A 25,333-nucleotide genomic window follows, 5' to 3' on the forward strand; every position below is an offset into this window, starting at 1 on the left:
GAGACGAGTCTGTCAGAAGCTTAGAGCATCCCAAAGAAAGGCCTTCCTCAAAAACACCACCAAAATTTTGTAGCTGACTTCCCCATTAGCAATGACTATATTAGACCATGATCTATACTATGACAAATTCAAATTTTGCACCTGGTTTCTGTTTTCAAATCAAAAGTGTATTCGTGCTATTTGAATCTACAAGTGCTGCAAATGATCATATTGTATTTTTATATTTTTTATTTATATTTTATACTTACATATTTATATACTTGTATTTTATATATTATATTTTTAAAGGGGTTAAGCTCTATCACTCGCCTCTCAGAATTCATAAGCTTGAAGGGGTCCTTCAACCCAGATGACACATGATTATACCAATGTTTGGCAATTGACTAGCTTCAGGATGATTTTCAGCATGGTCAGAGACAGAGACCACGGAATCTTCTGTGCACACACACGCGTGTGTGTGCCTGTGTGTGTGTGTGTGTGTATGCACATACCAGCGATGGCATGCCAAATTGTCCTTCCCCTGCCTTCGGTCCATGCCTTCCTCCTATTTGGTAGTGAATAAATGAACGAGAAGTTCAGGTGCTGCCTCAGAAAGCTCCTCAATCTCAGCCTATGGCTTTTGAGACAGGTCCCCCAACGTTTTGTTAAAGATCACCAGGCTCTGACCTCCCTTGGAATCCTAATTCCAGCCTGCCTCATTTACATGTGGGAAACCCTTTCCTGTGTAGAAAGAGAGAGGAACAATTCAGCATACTTTCTGATAACATAGAGGTAATTATTGTCTCACCTTCAACTTTTCAGCCTCTATCATTCGAGTTTGGCTCCCTCAAAGGACATCTAATAATTGTTGATTTTTCTTCTCTAAATTCCTTCCAGGTTTTCCCATGTGTCTTTTTAAAACTACACATTTAAGTTACCTGGGAGAATGTGGGTATCCATTTGCCCATCTGTAAAATGAGACAAGATGATTCGTATGATTTACATTGCTCAAGGATCTAAATTCTTGAGAAACTCTGCACAATAGTCTAAAGCAGGGATCAGCAAATTTTTCTGTGAACGGCCAGACATTAAACATTTTAGCCTGGGTGGCCATAGGATCTCTGTAGTAACAACTCAAAAGTGCCATTGTAACGCAAAAGTCACCATAGACAGTACGGAAGCAACTGAAGATGGCTGTGTTCCGGTGAAGTTTCATTTACAAATCTGGGTGGTGTGCTAAGTTTGACTTTGGGGCCATAGTTTGCCAATCTCGGGTCTAAGAAAACAAGATTTTATTCTATATCACCATGCCACCCTACCTGTCCCTGTGTCCAGGCTGATTTTGTGAAATGACCCACAACCATTCGGCAATCAGTGGACCTAGGAATTCCTGTTGCCTATGTATATAACATACACCACACACACACACACACACAGCTGGATGGCTAGGAGCCAAACCTGAAAAGCAAATGTCTTCTGTTTTGCTTTTACATCAATCTATTTCTGACTTTCAGGATAAGTGGAAGCCTACATTTTTGTTCACCGTGTTTTGTAATGAGACTCAATTTTTCCATCTCTGGGGATATATTTGCCAACAGCTATACCAATACAGTTAATAAGGGAAGTGCTATTGTTTCCTCCTCAAAGCGCTGTCCCCAGGCCAGCAGCTTCAGCATCCTCTGGGAACTTGTTAGAGACGCCACCTCTGGGGCCCCACTCCAGATCTACTGAATCAGAATCTGCATTTGAGCAGACCCCAGGTGACTCCTAGGAACATCCCATTTGAGACGCACCATCATTTGTGATGTCTTAGTCAAGGTCTTGCCGATAAAGAGACCTCAACCACCATGGGTGGAACAAAAGGAGACGTGCATTGAAGGGACCACCTGGGAAAGTGGGGCCAGAGAGCAGAACTCACAGGGATGGAGAGGAACTTTTGGACCAGCAACAGCTGCCACTCTGACAATCCCTGGGGCTGAGGGAACATGAAGGGGAAGTAGCGCTATTTGAGTCCATTCTGCACTAGAACCATTGAGGAGAAGCTGCCCCAGGGGAGCTGACTTCAAAGAGGAAGCAGCAACTCTGGAGACCTCACCAAAGTAGGGAGAGATACTTCAGCCTTTCCCCCTGTTCTTGGCCAAACCCAACCAGAAGACGGAGTGCAAGGGAGCCCGGAAGGCACGGTCCCCAAGGTCAGGCTCCCAGGGCACAGAGCTGACAATGAGAGAAGGCAGCAGAGAATAACCAGTGCAGCTAGAGAGCACTTCCAGTGGGGTTCCCTTGCCCCATGGGCCTCTAAGCTGGTTTCTCTCCGGCTGGTGGCTACCATTTGCCATTGCCTGCCTCGTCGGTAGTTCTGGGTCCTTAGTTAACACTATAATATTGGCTTTTCCTTTCCTTTGGAATTCAAAATTGTACAACTATTATTGCCGAAACCAAAATATCACTTAAAAAAACTTTATCTCCACATCACCTCAAGAAAACTAGACCTCAAAACTGTTTTTCACTGTCACCCCCACATCCCAATAAAATTAAATCAAGCCTGATTTATGCCAGATTATGGGAAGTACTTCCTGCTTTCGCCAACAAGACGTTTGGCTCAGAGAAGCTACCTTCCCTCTCCTACCTGTGGCAAATCCCCGGAGATAGCTTTCAAACAAGACTTCACCTCGTTTCTTGATATACACAGTGGATCTCATTATTTCTTAGCAAAAGATAAGAATTAATAGTGTTGAAAAGAGTAAAAGAAGGAGGCAATAAATAGACTTATAAGGAAGAGTCTGCCTCTTAGTCACCCTGTCCTTGGGCAAATAACTTACTTGAGATTGAATACGTAAAATGGAGATACCATGTATATTATGGATAATGATACTACCTATCTTACATGTTTGAAAAGAATAGCAATGGCTCATACAGTTGAAATGAGATGATTCAGAAAAAGCACTTAGCTGCCCTATTAGCTGTAATTATTATTACTCTTCATATTGAGCAACATCTCAAATGCTGCTAGAAGAGTTTCCCATCACCCAAACCCAACCTCCACTTGGGTCATTGAGAAAGGGCCAAATACGTAATCTTTACTCAGGGACAGTGTATCTACTGCTTTTACTATCATGCCAATCTGAGTCATATGGACAACTTTGAAAGAAACCAGGGGACCCGCTTCCTGTCTCTCCCGGAAGTGATAACAAGAGCCTTGGAGCGGGATCTCCCTTGTCCCAGCCTTCCGGCCTCAGTGGATCCACTGCGTCTTCAGGGGCAAGGTATCTATCAGGTGGAAGCACAATGCCCAGTCCCCACCTAGGCCACTCGGGCCATCTCAAAGAGAAAGAATAAGCACTACATGACTGCCTGTTTTCCTTGGGGCCCCATTCGTTTTCTACTAGGAAAGTCTTTTCTGTATAGGAATTGAGAAATGTTGCCCGAAAAGAGAATGGCCATCAGGGAGGATGCCTTCACACCCTCCCTGTATTTTCTATTTTCACATGACGCTTACCATCCATTAGGCCAACTCCTTACACCACCCTCTACATCTCCCATTATATATTATTGTAGCCACCTATAATCCTCGCCTAAAGACATGACAACAAACCAGGACAGATAATTTTATTGGGCATTTTGTTTTGGACGCTTTGGATGACACAAAAGGCAGACAAAGCAGCACTCAGGGTGCATGCATTACAAAACAAAGCAAAGAAAAAAGGGAAGAAGGATGGAAGGAGGAAAAGAAGGAGGGAGAAAGGAAGAATACTATGAAATAGTTACTATTTGATATTTTAAACAGTTCTGAATTAATCATTAGGGAGAAATGCAAAATATATATGTAATCTATTGTCATATCAGCTAACAGTGTATACAGAGTGCTCTTGGTTTCAGGAGTAGATTCCCGTGATTCATCGCTTACATACAACACGCAGTGCTCATCCCAACAAGTGCCCTCCTCAGTGCCCATCACCCATTCTCCCCCCCATTAACCCCAGTTTGTTCTCTGTATTTAACAGTCTCTTATGGTTTGCCTCTCTCTCTGTTGAAAATTTTTCCCCCTTCCCTTCCCCCATGGTCTTCTATTAAATTTCTCAAGTTCCACATATGAGTGAAAACATATGATATCTGTCTTTCTCTTTCTCTGACTAATTTATTTCACTTAGCATAATACTCTCCAGTTCCAACCACGTTGCTGCAAATGGCAGGATTTCCTTCTTTCTCATTGCCAAGTAGTATTCCATTGTGTATATAAACCACATCTTCTTTATCCATTCATCAGTTCTTGGACATTTGGGCTCTTTCCATAATTTGGCTATTGTTGAAAGTGCTGCTATAAACATTGGGGTACAAGTGCCCCTAGGCATCAGCACTCCTGTATCTCTTGGGTAAATTCCTAACAGTGCTATTGCTGGGTCGTAGGGTAGTTCTATTTTTAATTTTTTGAGGAACCTCCACACTGTTTTCCAGAGCGGCTGCACCAGTTTGCATTCCCACCACCAGAGCAAGAGGGTTCCCGTTTCTCCACATCCTCGCCGACATCTGTCATTTCCGGAGTTGTTAATTTTAGCCACTCTGATTGGTGTGAGGTGGTATCTCAATCTGGCGTTATTTTTATTTTAAACTGCACTAAAGAGATGCTTCTATTCTCGCCATACCTGCACCCCACATTATGACAAGGAACGCAATCTGGGTTGCCCTGGGAAGTCTGGGCAGATGTGATGTGACAACCCCACTGCGTCTAGGTACAGAGCGGCAAGGTGACTCCTTAGAAATCACCCAACAAGCCTACCAAGTGCTCAGGGCATCTGGCCACCAAATCTGCGTTTATTCAACCCAAACAACAAACTCCCACTCCCAGGGTGACCAGATGGTATCTCTCTTTCAGAAGTTCCACATGACAATCGGCCACAACATCACCTAAACCAAGAGGAATCCGACTGCCCGCTTTGTTTCAATCAAAGCTCCCTTATGGAGTGTGGCTACCTGGAGGGCACAAACTTCCTATGTGAAGTAAAGGAGCCCAGGACAAAAGTGTCCTATCATGCGTGGGCATGAATTACAAAATCCGGGCTACCCAGCACAGCTCCACGGTGTTACCATGGTCACCGAGTTTATTTGGTAACTTTTGTAAATACACATTCGAATCATTGAACATGTGTTCTTTCTTAGATAAGTGTGCTACAAGCACAGGAAAAAATTGCTCAGTAGGAGGGTGTACTTGAGTACTGTTTGAAGAAGATTTTCTCACCATTACTCAGAAAGAAGAAAGTACACAAAATAGGAACCACACTGCTAGGTAATCTCAACAATTTTTGTGCCCCGTTGGACATTTTTAGGTATGCCTTGACCAAAAAGTGAATGTGAATCATGGAAAGGCCAGCAGGCCATAATTTCCATATTATTTTTTTTAATTTTTTAAATGCTTATTTATTTTGGAGAGACAGCATGAACCGGGGAGGGACAGAGAGAGAGAGAGAGAGAGAGGGAGGGAGACACAGAATATGAAGCAGGCTCTAGGCTCTGAGCTGTCAGCACAGAGCCCGATGCGGGGCTCAAACCCACGAACTGTGAAATCATGACCTGAGCTGCAGTCAGATGCTTAACCGACTGAGCCACCCAGGCACCATATTATTTTTTAAATATTTTTTTTGTGAAAAGATATACATTAATTTTACCATTTTAACCATTTTGAAGCATATAGTACAGGGGCATTAAGTACATGGGTATCGTACAACCATCACCACATCCCATCTCCACAGATTTCTCAGCTTCCCAAACTGCAACTGTGTACCCTTGAAATGATAGCTCCCCATTCCCCTCACTCACCCTCAAGCCCCGGATAACCACCATTCTACTTTCTATGAATTTGACTCTTGTAGGTGTCTCCTAGGAATGGAATCATACAATAATTATCCTTCTGTGCCTGGTTTCTTTGACTTAGCGGAAGGTCTTTAATGTTGAACCACATCGTAGCATATATCAGAATTCACTTTTTTTTTTTTAATTTTTTTTAACGTTTTTTTAATTTATTTTTGAGACAGAGAGACAGAGCATGAACGGGGGAGGGGCAGAGAGAGAGGGAGACACAAAATCGGAAGCAGGCTCCAGGCTCTGAGCCATCAGCCCAGAGCCTGACGCGGGGCTCGAACTCACGGACCGCGAGATCGTGACCTGAGCTGAAGTCGGCCGCTTAACCGACTGAGCCACCCAGGCGCCCCCAGAATTCACTTTTTAAGGAAGAGTAATGTTCTATTGCATGTATCTGCCGCATTTTGTGTATCCATCTACCGGTAGACATTTTTGTTGTTTACACATTTGGCTATTGTGAAGAAATCTGCTGCGAACATAGGTATACAAATATCTGTGCCAGTCCCTGCTTTCAATTCTTAGGGTTATATGCCCTCCATTTGATTTTAATTATTTTTACCAAAAATGTCTTCGTCTATCAGAGAAGGCCATTGCTTCAATCTAGCGTGTGTCTTTGAAAGAGCCGTCGTTAGCTTGGTGAGAGAGGAGGTAGGAAGCTCTTCCTCGCCATCAGCTAACTCTACCCACCCTGGCAAGCAGCAAAGTGACAGAAGTTGCAGCCACAACACCCCCATGTTCTTCCTTTAGTGCTTTTAAATGTTAGACACTTTTAACCCCCTAGGGACTTCTTTGGAAAAGATCGAAGTTGTCTTCACCATGAAAGTGTACGGTGTGACCTACCAAACAGTCATTTGGTAGCAGGAGAAAAGAAGGCCGGGCTGGGTAGACCAGGAAGTCTCAGGTGGGCGCCCTGGGTGGTTGGTGCTGAAAGGGAAAGTGCTAGAAAGAGCCGAGTGGAGTTTCTTTGATAAAGTCATCTGGGACAGAGAGGGGGAAACAAAAGAAAGCAAGAGTGACGAACAGACCCTCTGCAGCATCCAGAGGCACAGGAATCCAAGAATGGCAGATTGAGAATACGCAAAAGTATGAAATGTACATGCAGCCTTTCAAGCATTGCCAAGTGCAGAGACCGAAGATAGGAAGCCAAATCCCTGGTGAGACCCCGGTGATGGAGAAGATAACTCTCACTGGAACTCAGCCGAAGGCTCACAGAAGGTGCAACTGGGGTCTGAAGAGAAAAGACTCTACTTGCTCCAGAGATCAAAGAAGGTCTGAAGGCTGGGCCCGGGCCCAGGCCGAAGAGCAGAAGTTGAGGGGCAGTCTCCAGAAGGTCTGACCCTAAGAAACCCAACACAGAGCATGAAAGGGGAGTGAGTATACGTAGGGATTATATAACGCTTCCAACACATTATCAGGGCGTATGAGTTAAACAAGAGCTGGCGAAGATCTTTCTTGGATGGGTCCCCTCAGAAGGCCTCACAGCCCACTCTGCTTGAATCACCCACACAAGCCAACTATTCATGCCAGACTTGATCAGACCATAGTGTGAGGGAAGAAAATGGCTGGACCCAAGGAACGTGGGGATAAAAAGATGCTTCCTCACATTCCCTCACAACCCTTTTTCACCTTCCGTTGGTATCACCAAAGTGCGACCTCCAGTTTTTTACCAGGCCAGAAATGGCAGATACACTTCCTTTGATCCATCCCACCCTTTTGATCCATTTGAAAATTCCTTACCTGGCCCTGATGTCACCTATTCAGTCAACTAGTGGTTGTGTTCTTACTCCCATGCCAGCCACCGTGCCCACTGTTGCTGCTGTAACACGTTACAAACTTAGTGACCTAAAACAACACAACTTTATCGTGTTAGCACATCAGAGATCAGAAGTCCAAAAATGGGGTCTAAGGGACTATAATGCAGGTGTAATGCAACCTTTCTGGACACTCTAGCAGAGAATCCATTCCTTGCCTTCTTCAGTTTCTGGAGCCCATGGGCTTCTCTGGCTCAGGGGCTTATGCCCTGCTTCCTCCAATGGCATCACACTGACCTGTGCTGCCTTCTGTTGTCACATCTCCCTCTCTCTGACTCTGACACTCCTGCCTTTTTCTGACAAGAACCTGCGATTACATTGACCACACCTGGACAATCGAAGATCATCTCTAATCTCAGATCCTTAACTCAATCAGATCTGTAAAGTCCCTCAGCCATGTAAAACCACACATTCACAAGTTCCAGACATTAGGATGTCGCCTCTTTTGGAGGGTGGGGGACATTATCCTGCCTACCACAGAGCTGATTCCTAAAAAACTACAAGTCCTTGAGTGAGCAGTTCATATCATCCCTATCCTTGTGAAAAGACTGTCCTCCTTTTTCCTTTATCTACTTTTATGGGAAAAAAGGACTCACACAAATGTCCTTCTATTTGAAAACTTGCTGCAAATTATCTAAATTACATGATAAAATCCTTGTGGGTACCATCCGCAAACATCAGACATCTGCAAAGCCAATGTTCCTTTTACCACATACGGTTCCTCCAACCTGTCCTTCCAGCTCTGATTCTCCACATGCTGGTTTTGTCAAATTCCGGTCTCACCATCCTTCTCCCTTAAGGTGTAAAACTAGTGAATCCCCTGAGCAGACTTAGCTTTTCATGAACTGATAAAACAGATGTTAGTCGATTTCATTTCATAAATTAGGCACAAGGACAGAATTTAGAATTATTTCCTGAAGTTGTTTATTTGCACCTATAAAATCATAAATTGAAAGTCTTAAGTTTCTAATATATTAATTATTATGTTTCTATAATTATGCTGGGGGTGGGGAAACAGGGAGAGAAAAATTATAACCCAGCCGCTACTGGAACCAAGAATAAACTTTGCCCACAGTCACAGAGTTATTAATGGTATAACCCAGACAAAAACCTCAGCCTCTGGACTCCAGACCCAGTGCTCTTCATGCTAGCCACACTACCTTTTCTATGTTATGCTTCCCTTTGAGATAGAAAATTTGGTAGGAATTCACTTTCAGATAAATACCGAGTGTAAATACTTGTCCTGCTTTTCTTCTTCATTGAAAACTTCCCACTGATAGAAATAATTGGTGTTCCATAAAGAGTCCTTCCTGTTGGTTGCTGTCTGATGCTGCGAAATATAAACAAGTTTCAACAAGAAGACAGAGTATATGTAATCAATATACCTTGGCTCCTGTTCAGAACGGCCATGCGTCTGGCACTTGATATCTTTACAGAAAATGGATATTGGAAAGTAAGGTCGCACTTCATTTAAAAGCAGAACAACAGATGTAGGGGTGATGGTGTCAGTGAGAATCAGTTACGTATCTGATGAAAGTCTGTGAATCTCAAATAATGACAATATGGCGATCCTTTTGTTTCTCTCCAGAATTCCCCAGAGCAGCTCTGCCAGACCCCCCTCCCCCTCCCAGTCTTGCCCTCAGTGCCAGATGGCCAAAGCCACTACCTTGTGGAGGCGATCAAGGCTAGCCCCCATCCACAACCTTGACATTCCTCCTCATCACCTCAGAATCACTCTTCCCTTCACTCAGCTTCTCTTCCTTCCCCCTCAGCTATCATCCCCTCATCTTTGTTCAACTGGCTGCTTCCTCTGGATCTACTGACACCTTAAAATCCAAAGTCTACAGCATAGTAGGAAACTCGTGAGATGTCTCCTGCCTCCACACTACTGGACTCATTGTGCTCTCCGATCCAGCGTTACAACTCACTGACATCTCGCCATTCCTTTGCACCCTCTGTTTTCTCTGCCTGCAAGGTATTCCTCCATTCATTGCCTACAGAACTCCTAGTCATCCTTCAAAGTCCAGCTCAGCCTCAAACCCTGTGATGCTGTTCCCAGCCACTGGCCCTCTCCGGGAAAGGTGAATACTTCTTGGCCTGTGTGGCAAGAGCCTCAAACTCTCCTTCCCCAGAGCTCTTACCCCACAACGTTAGCATTATCTGTCCACATCTCTGTCTCCCTCAAAAAGTTCACAGACTGAGAGCTCTCGAAGGGCAGAGACTGCCCCTTTGATCTCTAAGTCTCCAGCACTTATCACAATCCTTGATACGTAACACATATCCGATGAATGTTTGTTGAGTGATTGAAAGAATGCTCAAGTCTTTGCATTAAAAAAAGGAAATACAGCTATCGCGCTGCTGCCTTCTGGAACCGCTCTCTATGCCTGCATCTCTGCTTTCCTTCTCCCTAAACCTCTCCTTACTCGGTCCCCACCCCTCTGCAAGTGGATTTCTGGTGCCAACTGGATTGCTTTCCTGATGTTACATTATTTCCCAATCACCCTAGTCAATACGCACAGTCAATACGGGCTGCTACCCATTTCCACTCCCTGCCCCTCTGTGGCATCTGGTGCCTTGACGTTCCTGCCTTTTGTGTCACGGCCTTCTCCGAGTTTATTTTTAAGTCTTGAGTTCACCGCCCGCCCCCACCACCACCCTTTCCAGCTTCCCATACAGCCTCTTTGTCTGAGCAGCATTCTCCTTTCCAAGTCTCCCGCTGCCGACTTCATAAAGCTCCCAGCCCCAGTCACTCTCCGGAACCCCAGTGTAGACAGCCTGGGAACATATGTGAATTGAAACAAGCCTCCCCCTCAACAGATTCTGGAAGCTAGATGGTCATTAAATGAGGTAATGGCTTATGTATGCACTTAGCAGAGGGCCTTAGACACTTAGTGAGCCTTGTCCTACTCCCCCTGGACGAGTTGGGCTCCAAACTGGCCACCCTGTTCCCTCCTCTCTTCCCTTTAATTCACTCTGAGCACCACTGCTGTCAGGATATGTTTAATGCAGTGTCAAAAGCCTCCAATGTGCTGCCTCCAGCACTTACAGAAAAGAAGGTTTAAATAAATAAATAAAAATAGGAGCGCCTGGGGGGCTCAGTCGGAGGAGCGTCTGACTTTGGCTCAGGTCATGATCTCACGGTCTGTGGGTTCGAGCCCCGTGTCAGGCTCTGTGCCAACAGCTCAGAGCCTGGAGCCTGCTTCGGATTCTGTGTGTGTCTCTCTCTCTGCCCTTTTCCCCCCTTACACTCTGTCTCTCTCTCTCTCTCTCAAAAATAAAATAAAAAACATGAAAAAAGAAGAAATAATAAAAAAGAAGAAAAAATACAAAAGAAGGTTTCCCGAATGTCCATGAAGGCAAAATGAGAAAGATGAATACAGCGTTGTGAGCTTTCCACCACATTACATTTCTTCAACTTAGGAAATTATATATTCCTGCCTTCTAAAAAATGTCCTTTCTATAATGAAACAGTGGCCATTTTCCCTTATTTCAGTATCCTTATTGGGAAATGCACTTTTGTGTTTTGGAAATTAGATCAGCTAGCCTGTTCGGGACATCTACCTGTGGTCTCTGCCTTCTTACCAGGTCACATGAAGAGTTTACTATCACAGCATTTTAAAAGTGAAAATACAGAGACGAAAAGATGTTGATAATGGTAAACACCATGTGAGATGTCTGCAGCCCTCAGTTTCTTCCCAAGAAAGTAGGCTTCATCATAAAACCGAAAACTCAAGTGTTGGAATTTTTTTTTCCGCCATGAGTTGCCTCCTGTTTTATATTTGGAAACAATGCATTCAGTAAGAAATGAGATTTCCTTGACTCTCGTGTCCATAAAGAGGGCTCAAATGTCCAAATACCAAGAGCTTTTTTTATTTATTCACACCTTCCAGTTTCTTAACGATTATTTGTCTTTAGTTTTGTAGACACATACATACTAACAGTGACTGTCATCTCACACACACACACACACACACACACACACACACACACACACACGTTAAAGCAGGCAACAGGCAATTAATCATTTTCTCCCCGAAGACCATATTTTACAGTCAGAAGTCAATTGTCAGCACACATGCTCCTAAATAAACCGACACACGTACCAGCTAATAGATTAATTCACATGGAGAAGGCGTCGTGGGAAGAAAACGTGTGTTCCCAGATTTCTCAGGCAGGTGCTCTGCCTGTTAACATAAAGATCCGTCTTCCTGGCTCCAACCCTTTGGGCACACTGCCCAAAATTACTTACAATTTCTCACACAGTTGATGCTAAGATAGTTCTGCAAAATGAGAGCCTGGTTTACCCAGTGTAACCTAAGAACGGCTCAGCCCGGGGGGAGCCGGTACCAGCTTTGAGTTTGGGGAAGATTTTTTGGCTTTGTTTTGTTTTCTGCCATCTGACTTTTCTAATACAAGATAACAATACAGCAATACTTGATGCTTTCACGTTTCCTTGCTGCGATCTGCTGCGCCTCCGATGCTGCCCGTAAGTGGGAAACGTGGGTCCCAAGGAAACAGACCTACTGGCATTAATTTGTCCACAAGGGAGAAGGCTGGTTACATGTATGTTGTGCATTCGCGTGTGCACACCTATGCTCTCGCTGACACCTCCCTTAGCATTCACACCTCCACTGTGATACATCCCTTCCTGCTTCCTCACCGTGTTATCTGCTGCCCTTCTGAATGGGAAGTTCAGCTCTCCTATAAATCACTTTATTGAAAGAAGGGACCATGGTAGAGGTTGCTGTGAGCTCCAGAAAGGGAAATTTCGTTTTCACTTCACCATATCGCATTTTTCAGAGCAGTGGTATGAAGGCTAGCAGAGGGGCGTGGGGATTTGTATGACAAAAATTTAGACTTAAAAAATTCTGTGAAAGAGTCTATCCACAGTCCTGTGTATTTAGTTTTAGTTTTCATAAGCAAGGATCATGTAGACTCCTTCCCGAACAGGATTCGCACAAATGTCAAACGCAGCAGCTGCCAACCTGTTCTGTCTTTCCCCTTCTGGGTCCTTGGTGAAGAGAGGATAAGAGCGGGTTAGGCTGGTCTTGGGAAATGGGCTGGAGGAACAGGCTGCTCCCCTGGGAATTATTTCCCCCAGCTCAGCCTAGAAGTCCAGTAAGGCCGCAGCATCCCCAGAGGGTGGTGACTTTTGGTGTTACCTATCCCTCTATTGTAATCCTTCAGTAATCCCACCTGTTTTCAAAGACACCCTCCTGATTGTTCTTAGCTCCTATCAAAAAAAAAAAAAAGTATTAGGCTCCAGCTAACCCAGCAGCAATCTTGTTCTGGCACCTTAAGAAGTGAAAGATTTCCCTTCCCTTCCGTAACTGGAGCAGAGCCGTCCCTCCCTGCAGAGGATAGGGTCCCCATTCTGTAGCACATTTCCTCCAGAGTCAGCTTTGCTGAACAAAGACCCAACTGTCTGTGCGGTATGGGAAACTATCTGTTGCTGCCGTTTGGAGCACACCCTCCTACGAAACCAGACATGCACAAAAGTTCTGCATTTCACCGCAGGAAGCGAGACTGGTGGCTTCAGGCATCATTAATCATTTTGAAGCGATTATTCTTAAAAAGGAAAACAAAACAAAGCAAAAAAAAAAAGGGGGGTGCCCTTTGATTAAGGCATGCCCGATAAAAATTAGCACTTCTCAAAATAGCATTTCCCTGGTTCCTTGTGGACCCTTGAGAGTTTGCTGGATTGACCAGGGCTGGGGCAAAACGGGGAATCTGTTTCCTCCTTCACTGAAACTCCAACAAATACCTGGGACTTGACCTGGTCTGAGGGAATCTCTTAGACTTTCAGATTGGGGAAGAGAGGGGTGGGGAGGCGGGAGTCTCCTCTTCCTTTGCCTTCCCACCCAGGAAGCACACGTTTAGGAAGATAAAACCAGGACAATTGGCTTCCTGCAGTGGACAGCTCTCCTCCCTTCCCCCAGGGGAAGACAGGGGCCCAGGGAAGCTGTGCTCCCTAGAAGGGCTGCCCCCACCCCCACGGGTATTTTACCCGAAAGGAGCAGAGTACCAGCCAGTTGTTCAAATCCGATCACATTCACAGGGCACATCCCCTAGTCTAGGCCTTTGAAGTAAAATTGTTTCTCTAGCATAGGAGAAGTGATAACTAGAAAAGGAGATCTTCAACACTATCTTTCCTGGGAGATTACATGTCCTGCTGTTCTGGGTTGAGAGGAAATTCACTTAGATAAAATTGGATGAAATTTCTTTTCTCGTCCACAGAAGTCTCCCGGGTCTACCAGAAGCATCTTCCATCGGTTGCCCCTTCCTGAACTCTTGGCTATTTCCCAATTTTCATTTCTTCCCTAATCAGGATATCTGTCTCTGGGGTCAAGATCAAAACTCATAAAGGCAGAAAAGAGTCTGCCCCTTTCATCCTGGTCCGGGTTGACTCCTCATCCCCTAGACTTGCATTCACTTGACTCAGGTGTGAACCTAGCTAAACTTGACTTCATTTCCTTTTCCATCAGTCAGCTATTGAGATCTCACAGCTAAGTGCTATCATTCATTTTAATTTAAAGTTTAAAAATGGAAAAGTGGAGGAGACTCAACAAATTTCATCTTAGTACTCTTAGCTACATATTTTGAAGTGTAATACATGTGATTACATCAAGGTGTTTTTTGCTTTGGGGGTTTAGTTTTGTTTTTTGTTTTGTTTTGTTTTAGCTTGGTTTCTTCAATTCAGTTCAATATGCCCCAGAGGAGCCTTTGAAGATCTGCCCTCAGTCACCCTGTACATAACTGCCAGAAAGGCTGAGCAGGTTGTAGAAGGCATCTACATGGAAGGGGTGGCCTGACATGGGGGGCTGGAGCCCAGGCCCGTGCAGGAGGGTGTCTATATGGAGGTGGGAGGGTTAGCCAGGCCCAGGGAGTGAGAGTCCCAGCAGGGTGAGGGGGGTGTTCATGTGGCTGAGTGGAGTCATAGTGAAGAATGGGGTTCAGAGCCTGAGCATCCAAAGGAGAGAGACTTCAGAGCAATGGAGATGGGACATGGGTTACATAGAGGAGGACTGATCAGGTAAGTAAACATTTTAAGTACAGCAGAAAGGCAGAAAACCAGAATGGGCCCTGTGTAATAGTGGATTGGAATGGGATATATTAATGTGAATGAATCGTTTTCAAATAAATATAGCTCAGGGTGCCTGGGAGGTTCAGTCGGTTAAGTGTCTGACTTGGGCTCAGGTCATGATCTCATGGTTTATGGGTTCAAGCCCTGCATTGGGCTCTGTGCTGACAGCTCAGAGCCTGGAACCTGCTTCGGATTCTGTGTGTGTGTCTCTCTCTATCCCTCCCTCATTCATTCATTCATTCATTCATTCTTTCTCTCTCTCTCAAAAATAAAATAAACATTAAACAGAAAGAAATATAGCTGTGTCCACTCGGTGGGCCTGGGACTGATGACACCACAAGGACAATGGGCACACCTAGTGTACTTAGGTACCCACCTCTAACTACCATCCTGCACAAAAAGAAACCAGGGTTCTTCCTCAGAGAAACATCTGCTTCAGAGCTGGAACAGGGAAAGTACAAGATATTCCACCTATCTTGTCATGCCAGAAAGCCAGACTCGAAGATGAAGGTAAAAATGTCAAAAGAACACAGAGGTCAGCTTCAATGGACTCACATTGGCTAAATCAGGGACAATTGAAGCATTGAGAGATGATAATAGTAACAGGTTATAGCCCATTGAATACAACAGGAAATTAGAAGTCCATACTGAAATAAACAAGCCGATTGAAAGCTTGATGAAGAAGAGAATTTTTACATGGTTTCAAAGTACCTCCCCACAAAATGTTTATAAATGACAAAGGACAAAGGATGACTTTATAGTGGGGAAGCCTGGTAGACACCGTCTTAAGTGATCAGAATGGACATCACAGGATGGAACAACTTGAAATTTGGTGCTACTAGACAAGGTGCAATGGCAAAAACACAAAATCATTTCTATGTTGTCATTCCCCAAAGGCACAACGTAAATCTAATCGTGATCGTATCCAAAATGGAGGACATTCCACAAAATGACTGGCTTATAATCTTCAAAAGTGGCAAGGTCATGAAAGATGAGGAGAGAAAGGTAACATGTTCGAGTCTAAGGCAAACTGAAGAGATGTAACCCAAGGCACCATGTAATTTCAAACTGGAAAGCATGACAAGAGCAAATGACAGAACTTGAATGGGGTCCGAGGATCAAATGGTCGCAATGTGTCACTGTTACTTCCTCATGGCTGTGGTTGGATTGTGTTAGGGAGAAGAATGTCTTTATTCTTGTAAGAAAAACACATTGAAGTAATCAGGGGTGGCGGGCATTATGTGACAACTTTTTCTCATTTAGGTAGAGGGACAAATGATTTACATTACATTTCCAACCATTTTGTAAGTTTATCATTGTTTCAAAGCATTTTTTAAAAATTAGCTTTCTAAAAAAAAAAAAAGGGAAAAAAAGTTATCTCATGAACACCTGGAAGGACAGAGATTTAAGAAATTCACTTTTATCCAGTACTCGGAACATGCCCAGTCCAAGTGAGTACTCAATAAATATTTGCTGAATTTAAATCTTCAGAAAACTCTGAGATACAGAAGGAACTCAATGAAAGCGCCTCTGCTAAGGTTTATTTCCTTTAAAAACACAAGGCTTATTGTGTGCCAAACATTATTGTAAATATTTTCAAATAGCTCTAGGAAATAGATTCTATGAAGGGAACTGAAGGTTCCCTATATAACCCTATGAAGGTTATATGTGCCTCCCAAAATCACGCAGGCAATGAATAGTATAACCAAGAGTTGAGCCCGAGCAGTAAGGCTCCAGAGTTCATGCTCTCAGCCACTTTACTGTGATGCCTCTTTAAGATCCCACCTACAGGAAACTTAAGATCTTCCCCCATTCAAAACATTTAGTTCTCAACTATCCAACTGTATTTTTGATATATTATAGTCTCACAGGATTATGTCATATTCTTTATTTCATAATGCATAGAGCTAGCCCAAGAGAAGCTCATTCCTGAGCTGAGCATTCATGTTTGCAGGAAGGACTGGTCCGCCAGTTTGGGTCTTCACATAAGTCTTGGTCTTTCAAGTAGACCTTTGGTTCTTACTTATATTAACCACAGCCTATGTGGCCCCAGTTTGTTAGGTTTTTATCCTCTATATGCTTCCCTTTCTTCTATGTGTGCATGAGGATTTTAACATAGAGTAGATATATCTGGACATCTCATGGTACAGCTGATCTCCCATATGGCAAGGAAACGCCATTAGCCACTAACCGCGACCCTCCATGATGACTCCTCGCTGTTCTATTTCCCTCGCTCACAGGGAAGAAATGAGACCGTGAATCAAATGTGTCTCCCAATGGAATGGATACTTCTACAGTCCCTATGAAAAAAGTTGAAGATACTCTACCCCATATAGCCTTCTGTGCCTCACTTTCTCCCTCCTGTGAAATGCGAGAATATGTTGTTTTATGTTCATTTATCTTCTTTTAGGGACAGGAACTCTGTCAACACTAAGGTGCAACATCCATTAGATGCCTCTTTGTAGCAAATGGCTCATAAAAAAATCCGATAAATAAATGCTTTTCTTTATAATTCAGTGCAAGTTCCCTAATTAAGCTTTAGTAGGCATGACACAGTGAGTTCTACTTCATGAGAATGATTTGACTATTTTTGTAGCTTACGATGTTACCACAAAAATGTATCACAAGTTTCAGGTAGGTTTAGAGCAAGTTCCAGGTGCAAATAATTGTTTTTAGTATTTTTGTCTTCAAATAATTTTTAGTTATAAGAAGGAGATCTTCCATTTGCTATGCCCCATTTCCAAAGAGGAGAAAGCACCTGAGATAAAACAGGGAAAAGGTTTTATTTAATCTTAGGTGCTATGATTTTTCTATAATAGAGCTGTGATCTTTCCCTGTACTTCTCTGTGCTGATTTCCAACCATCAACAGGCATTATTCCCTCAACAAATAAAATTCATATTTCTATATTGACGTAAGTGTAAATATGTCCCTGGATGTGGTATATGCATGTGTGTGTCCTCTGCTCTCCCATCCCCACTGTAAATTTCTTTCGGTTGTGAAATCGTAGTTGCAACGTTATCAGGGCACCTCCTGCCTCCCTTCGGCCTCATCTGCATACACCTGCCCTGCTTCCAAGTGCAACATCAGCCTTTCTTTGTCAAAGAGTGTTTTCACATTGCCCAAACCTGCTGTGCTGCTCTCTGCAGACGGGCCAAGTATCACAGGAGGAAGTTCCCTGGAGTAGTCCTCAACCCATGACTGGAAACAGTTGGTGCCTAAGTACCCCAACTCCCTTGCCCTTTGGGTAAAATGACTTTGAGGGAGTGTTTTTGACCCTTGCTGCCGCCGCTTCACCAGGGGAACTGAATACCAGTCCACCCCAGGGGTGACTGGCTTGATAAACACCCTTAGCTGGTTGCCTTCTCATGTTCCTGTCTCACTTCCCCAGGCCCCTATTGGTGTTCCCTACATTAACTACTTGCATTTTAATCCTTGCCTTAGTGTCTTCTCCTGAGGATATCCAAACTAAGGCAATCTCTCTCCAAAGAATATGGAAGTTGGCCCAAAACCCCAGGAAATATCTGTCTTGCTGTCCCTGTAGTTAACTCCCCCACAGAAGAACTTCAAAGCACAAGATATACCCAGGCCTTAATGTTTCCCTACCTCCCTTATATCCCTCCCTTTTCCCCATCTTCTAATCAGCATGCTGGTGATAGGTCCCTTCTTCCCTACTTCTCAACACTCCTCACCCCAAAGTTGCATTTTCCTGGCAATCTGTTGTCAGAGATATCCACTGTTTGTGGCGTCGGCCACAGTGGCTCTTGGAACAGCGTCCTCCTTCTTCTGTGCACAACAGATATAAACCTACCATATGTTTCTTTCCACGAGGGTCACTCCGCCATCTGGATGACGGAAGCTTATGCCCCAGGGAAGACCTAGCCATAAGCCAATTTACATTAAGACCGAGATTCTAGACATACAGTCTAAGTTCGGACACAGAGCTGACTCCAGCTGACAATGCCACCAGACTCTGATTGATTTCATCCACAATACACGGAGGTTCCCATGTCTCATAGACAGAGGGAAAGACCTTATTTAGGCTGCGTGACTAACCCAATTGTTTATTCCCTTGCTGTACTCATCTTTGTTTGATCAGAGGGCACCAGGTCCAGGATAACAGTTTCAGGTGCCCCCCCCCCGCCCCCCGCCGCCATTCAAGCCCTATCCAGTTCCCTCAGGCTTGGTCTGAAAGGGACCAGACCTTGTGCCTACCGGTCAGCATTTTCGTCATGGCTATTCTTGGCCTTTCTGTGACTATTAAACTTTTTGTAAAAATTGAAGGGCCGACTATATATATATTATATATATATAATATATATATGTAAATTAAAATTGTTTACCAACAGTTTTTCACAATCTCTCTTGCACCCCAAAATACAAGGGAAGAGAGAGTGCAGACTAGCTTTTGGTGACCTAATTTCTGTCTCTCATCCAAAGCAAAGTTTCCGCTTTCTCTGTTTTTTATGACCCTGCCAGTATTTTCCACGATCCTCTTCCTTCACCACCCCAGTGCTTCATCCACTGTTACCCAAAATGTTCCCCTGGAGCCCGGGAGCAAGGAGGAGTAGACTGTCCCATTGGTTAGCTGCTCTCTAAGTAAGCGTCCTCTCTGCTTAGTGAAGATTGGAGCCCTGTTGGAGGAATGCTGGGATTGCCTATGCCTCAGGGCTGGTAAGACACAGACCCTGCTGGCACAGCTTTTTCACTGGTTACCAGCCTTCTGGAGGAAGAGTACTGCCCGTGCATCAAAGGCAGCTTCATTGTTAGTTTTCTCACATACATGTGTGCGCATACACACACACATAGCATTTCTTTCAATCAGCCTGAAAGGTTTTTACATTTTCGAAATCTAATCTTAACAAGAACTCTCTAGGGGGTGTTCTGCAGGGTTACCTACATTCCCAGTATCTAGCACAGTACCTGACATACAACTAGTACTCAGTAAGTATCTATGCCTTTATCTAGTTACTTCTTTGAATGAGACACCAGGCCAATTCAGAAATAATCAGCAGAAAGATGTCATTCTTAAGAAATCAAAAGAGCGGCTCCTGGGTGACTCAGTTAAGCGTCTGACTTCAGCTCAGGTCACGATCTCACCGTTGATGCGTTTGAGCCTACGTTGGGCTCACCGCTCTCGGTGCAGAGCCAGCTTCGGATCCTCCATCTCCCTCCCTCTCTCTTTCTTTCTGTCTGCCCCTCCCCCAGTCGTGCTCTTTTTCTCTCTCTCTCAAAAATTAACAGTTAAAAAAACTCAAAAGAGAATATTCCTTTATGCTTTTTAGTATACTATTAAATATAGTAGTATATTAGTGTAGTCCACAATCACTAAGGGGACACAACAATAGGTCATGAAAAGAATCTAGGAAAGAGACAGCTCCATTCCCTGATGATGATATGTGGCAATTGAATCAGTGGGCACCAAAGTTATACCATCCATAATTAGATGGGCAGCACCCTTTTATAGCTCTGTTATTATAAGAACTGATGTTTTCTTTGTCTCCTCAACTACTTGGAAAACAGGACTCTGTGGGGTTGATTTTGCATCCCCAGTGCCTGGCAAAATTCTCATGCCTAGGAGGCATTCAGAAAAAGTTTGATGGATGAATGAATTGATACATCGTTGGAAATAACCATGTATTGTATGTCAACATTTTTTAAAGGCCTAAGCACTTACTTGTATAAGGGAGTCTTTTCAGAGACAGGCCAAAAGATCTCTCTGATTGTAGGACTGAATTAAAACCCAGCTAGGACCCCCTGGGAGAAGTGCTTAACCAATGACTAAGGGGCTTAGGAGTGTGAAAGACCAAATTCCTCACCTTGGATTGGGACATGCTTTGAGGACAGAACTATTGATCTCCAGAGCTCCTTTTGGGATCATGCCATACCTGGCATCCGAGGGACCCTTCTGGAAATCACACCCTTCTTCCCTATCATGCTCATACCACTTCCATGCCATTTTTTTCTGGGAACACCTCCTTAATGAATTAATAACACATGACAGACAAGCAAGTCAGGATAAAAGGAGGGATTCTGTGTTGGGAGATCTACACACAGGCTGTCTGATTTCCTAGAAAGGCTGGCTCACCTCTCCCCCTTCATTCCTCAGTGAACACAGGTCCTGTTCAGTCAGTCTCTCCCAAATCTCTTCTCTGAGTCAGACCCACTCTCCAATTCTAGTTGTTCTCCCCCAATCCCCACCCTTTGCTGCTTCCTAAACATGGATTTCTACCCCTGAACGTGATTTCTCTTCCTACCCATAATGTTCTTTCCTACCACCATCAAAACTGTGGGTCTCATTGGATGGACCCAGCTTCTTGGGAAGGGCTGAGTCTTTGCCCCATTGAGTCTCTAGTGAAAGGTGGGTGAATAAACTATAACTCATAGGTGGCTTACCTGCCTCCATGAGCAGATAGCAGACAAAGAGAGCACCTGTTAAGGAAAGGCAGAGGAGCCCCTGTTGTGTCAGATGCATGATAAAGTATCCAAGCAGGGAAAAGGTACAAATGAGAAAGAAAAATTACAAATGAAGAGGCTGATGTTAAAGAATGAGAAAGTGTGATAAGGCTATTTCAACTCTTATTTATTGACAGAGGCAAATCCTCTCGGACAAACTCTAAGTTATAAAAAACGACTTTATTAGTGTGTTCCCATCCTCTTTCTCTACAACGAACCTCTCTTGGTCAGTTTGTAAATGGTCCACACTATGTTGAAGGCAACACCATGGCCGCCATGCAGTCACCTGAACTGGGACAATAATTTCCCCTGAGCTGTAGGAGCCCTAATGTCCAGGAAGATGGTGGCTTAGAAGGCTATTTGATTGATTCAGCTTGGTAAGTCACTGCAAAGTCATCATGGGTGCAGACAGCTACGGGATCCATTCTTTCCAGGGTCACATGATGCAGTCATTGCAGATCCTTCTGGATCCCATCCATCTGTTTTGGCTCCAAGGATAGAGAGCAAAGCTATACCGGAATCTATGTTTCTTTCTGAACAGTGTTCAATATTTATATCATTTAGCACTTCTTCCACATTATATTTGTAGTGGTAACATTTATAGGAAAGTGTAGCCAGTTGACCTACTGGTCATGTCTCTTTATAGAAAGTGTGATTCCTCCACCTATGTGGTTGGAAAACAGGCCCCAGGCTCTGGACCCAGGCCATGCCAATTAAATCAGAAGTGAGGACCCAAGTCAAGACAGGCCTCGGTTAGCACACTGTGTTAGCAAACAGGACTTGGAAATCTGGGGGGACTTGGGGCTCTAGTTCGTCTCTGTTGGGCACTTAAACTGAGAAGTGATATAAAATTAAGCTGGGGCAACTGTGTGAGCTCACCAGAAGATGAAGGGGAGTGTGCTAGTGATAGAAGAAGGAAACAAGCATGCAGAGAGGGGCAGGAACATGGCCTCCCTAGAACCGACTGGTCACCCAACCATATCAGTCTCTTCAGATATCTGGCTAAAACTCCTGCCCCCCCATCCATGGCACACTCCACATCCTTCTGACAAATTCAGCCCAGTTGAGCAAGTTTGATTGCAGAAAAGAAACAAGAAAAAAAAAATTCCTAAGATGGGAACAGGAGAGTATTGGGACTTGGTTTTAGGTTTTTGAATACCAACCTCCGAGATAAGAGACCCTTCCGTTAACCAGTGAGTTTTCTGACTTCTCAGCGTTCCACTTTTATCCTCTTTTTGTAGATCAGGGTAAAGGTCACCTGCATGTCAAATAGCTTCTGTAGCCTCTTGTCATATTAGGAAACATTCTTGGTTTAGATAACAGAACTCCTGATTTCCCAGACAACTCAACAGAGTCGCATAGACTCTGAGACCAACATATCTAGCCACTGTTACTGCACCGTGTCATGAACTGATAAATTTATAGAGCCCAACGCATTGCAGACAAGAGAGGAGGTGGAGGAATATGCTTATCTCCCTTTTGCATTTGCCTAAATTTCAGAACTAACTGGGTGGTGCCAAGAATAACTGATTATTCTCCCTGCGATGAAATGTACTCTCCAGCAACACTGTATCCTTCCCACCAGTACTGGGTTACGACGTCAACACGGCTTAGTTATTCTCCTGCCAACACAAAGGTTCGCCTAATGATTCAAGTGCCAACGTGAGAGCGGAGTCCTCAGTTTCTCCACCAGAAGTGAGAGCATGACCGCCCTCATCAACGAGGTGCCTCTTTCTGCCAAACATCCCTCCACAGGAGACTGCTACCTAGTGCCATTTGAGCTGTACCGCTTTCTCTTCCGGAATGTGATGTAGGATTTCACACATAGATTTGAGTTATTTGCCAGCCTTTGGCGATTTCCAAGTTTCCCACAGATTAATGAAAAATCCAGCTGTTTCCAACTATTTGGAACCGAGCAATGTGTGATAAAATGAGGATAGAAGGGAATCTTTATCCAATTTCTCCAGCAGCCAGAGAGATTTAGAACATTTTGGGAAGAAAAATTACAAGCTCAATTGTTCCAAGATTAAAAAGAAGAAAGAACGCTTTGTGTTGAATTTCTGAGAATGCCTTTTATTGACCAAACAGAGAAAGCTAAAAAGCTATTCTTTGATTAATCAGGTGTGAGCTCATTCTGCCTTCCTAATCCAGGCTGTGAATAATTTTAGTGAAAGGAGAGTAGCTGTGGCTCAACGAAGGACACTTGGACATCTTGACGATAATCTGAGACTGGATCTCAGGGCAGGAACTAAATGAAACCATTGTGTAAAGTCCTTGCTCCTCAAACCATTCTTGCTGAAGGGTCACTCTGTTTGCTAATTTAAATTTTTTTCACAAAATATTTTCAACAAATAGTGCTCGATTGGATTCACATATACAAAAAAAGAAAATATACACACTTCCCACCCCTGACAAAAACTAATTCAAAATGAATCATAAACCTAAATTCAAAATGTAAAACTTACAAAGCTTTGAGAAAATTGACTAGGATACAAAAAGCATGGTGCATAAAGAGAAAAACTGATAAATTGGAACTCATCAAAATTAAGAATGTCTCTTCAACAGACACTGTTAAGAGAATGAAAAGAGAGACTAGGAGAAAATGTTTGCAAAGCACTTATGTAATAACTCATATCCAGAATATATAAAGAACTCTCACAACTCAATAATGGGGGGGAGGGGGTGGGGAGACTAGGTTGTTTTTTTTTTTTTAATCAAAGATTTGAACAGACTCTTCACTAAAGAAGATATATAGATGGGCGCCTGAGTAGCTCAGTCTGTTAAACATCTGACTCTTGATCTCAGCTCAGGTCATGATATCACAGTTGGTGAGTTTGAGACCTGCTTCAGGCTCTGAGCTGACTGTGTGGAGCCTGCTTGGGATTTTCCCTCCCCTCCCTCTCTCTCTATTTCTCTCTCTCTTTAAAAATAAATAAACATGGCCATCCTGGACGGCTCAGTCAGTTAAACGTCCAACTTCAGCTCAGGTTATGATCTCACGGTTCGTGGGTTCGAGCTCCACATCACGCTCTGTGCTGACAGCTCAGAGCCTGGAGCCTGCTTCGGATTCTGTGTCTCCCTCTCTCTCTGCCCCTCCTTGATTAGTGCTCTGTCTCTCTCTGTCTTTCAAAAATAAATAAATATTTTTAAAAATTTTAATATTGATAAACCTAAAAAATATATTAAAAAAATAAAATGCACAGATGGCAATTAATCACATAAAAAGATGTTCAACATCATTAGTCACACACAAAGTAAAACCATGATGAGATCCTTTACAAAGGCTGAAATTTTAAACAGTGGGCAGTATCCCATGCTTATCAGGACATGGAGAACTGGAACTCTGATGCATTGCTAATTGGATGGCAAGGTGATGCAGCTGCCTGGAAAAAATAGTTTTTCAGTTTCTTAGAAATTTAAACATAGACTTGTCATATGACCCAGGAATCTCCTCTTTAAATATTTACTCAATGAAGTAAAATCCTATGTTTCCACACACACAAAAAAAACTGTATACAAATGTTTATAGTGGCTTTATTCAAAATTGTCAAAAACTAGAAATGACTAGTATCTCAAGTGGAGAATTGATGAATAAACTATGGGTACCCCTGGAATACTACTCAGCAATAAAAAAGAATAATATGCACAATAAAATGGATGATACAAGTAAGATAGGCCAGACTCAAAGACCACATAATGTATACAAATACCAAATCATTACGTTATACACCTGAAAATAACGTTAAATGTCCGTTATATTTCAATTCAAAAATTAAAATAAAATTTTAAATAAGAACAATTTTTGGTAAAGACTACATGATGGATGATTTCATCTCTATGGTATTTTGGTTTTCTCCATCTTGACCTCTACGGCTCCCTTGTTTCTACGTATTTCCATGCCTGTGACACCTCTGTGGTTTACTCATGGAGATGTATTCCCTTCTTTTACTGGAGGAGGGAGGACTCATTTCCTAGGTACCCCCCCCCAGGCCATATGAATAACTTCCTTCCGCTTGCTTCTCCACATCAGTATGTGCTGACTCTTCCTTGAGTGATGGAACCCTAACTTTCGAGATTATTATTGCCTCAACCGGGACTCAAAAAGTTCTTAAAGTGTAATTTGAGATTCATCATAGACCTTTTATCTCTCA

Source organism: Panthera tigris, chromosome A1 (genome assembly GCF_018350195.1).
Source record: "Panthera tigris isolate Pti1 chromosome A1, P.tigris_Pti1_mat1.1, whole genome shotgun sequence".
In the NCBI taxonomy this organism is placed as follows: domain Eukaryota; kingdom Metazoa; phylum Chordata; class Mammalia; order Carnivora; family Felidae; genus Panthera; species Panthera tigris.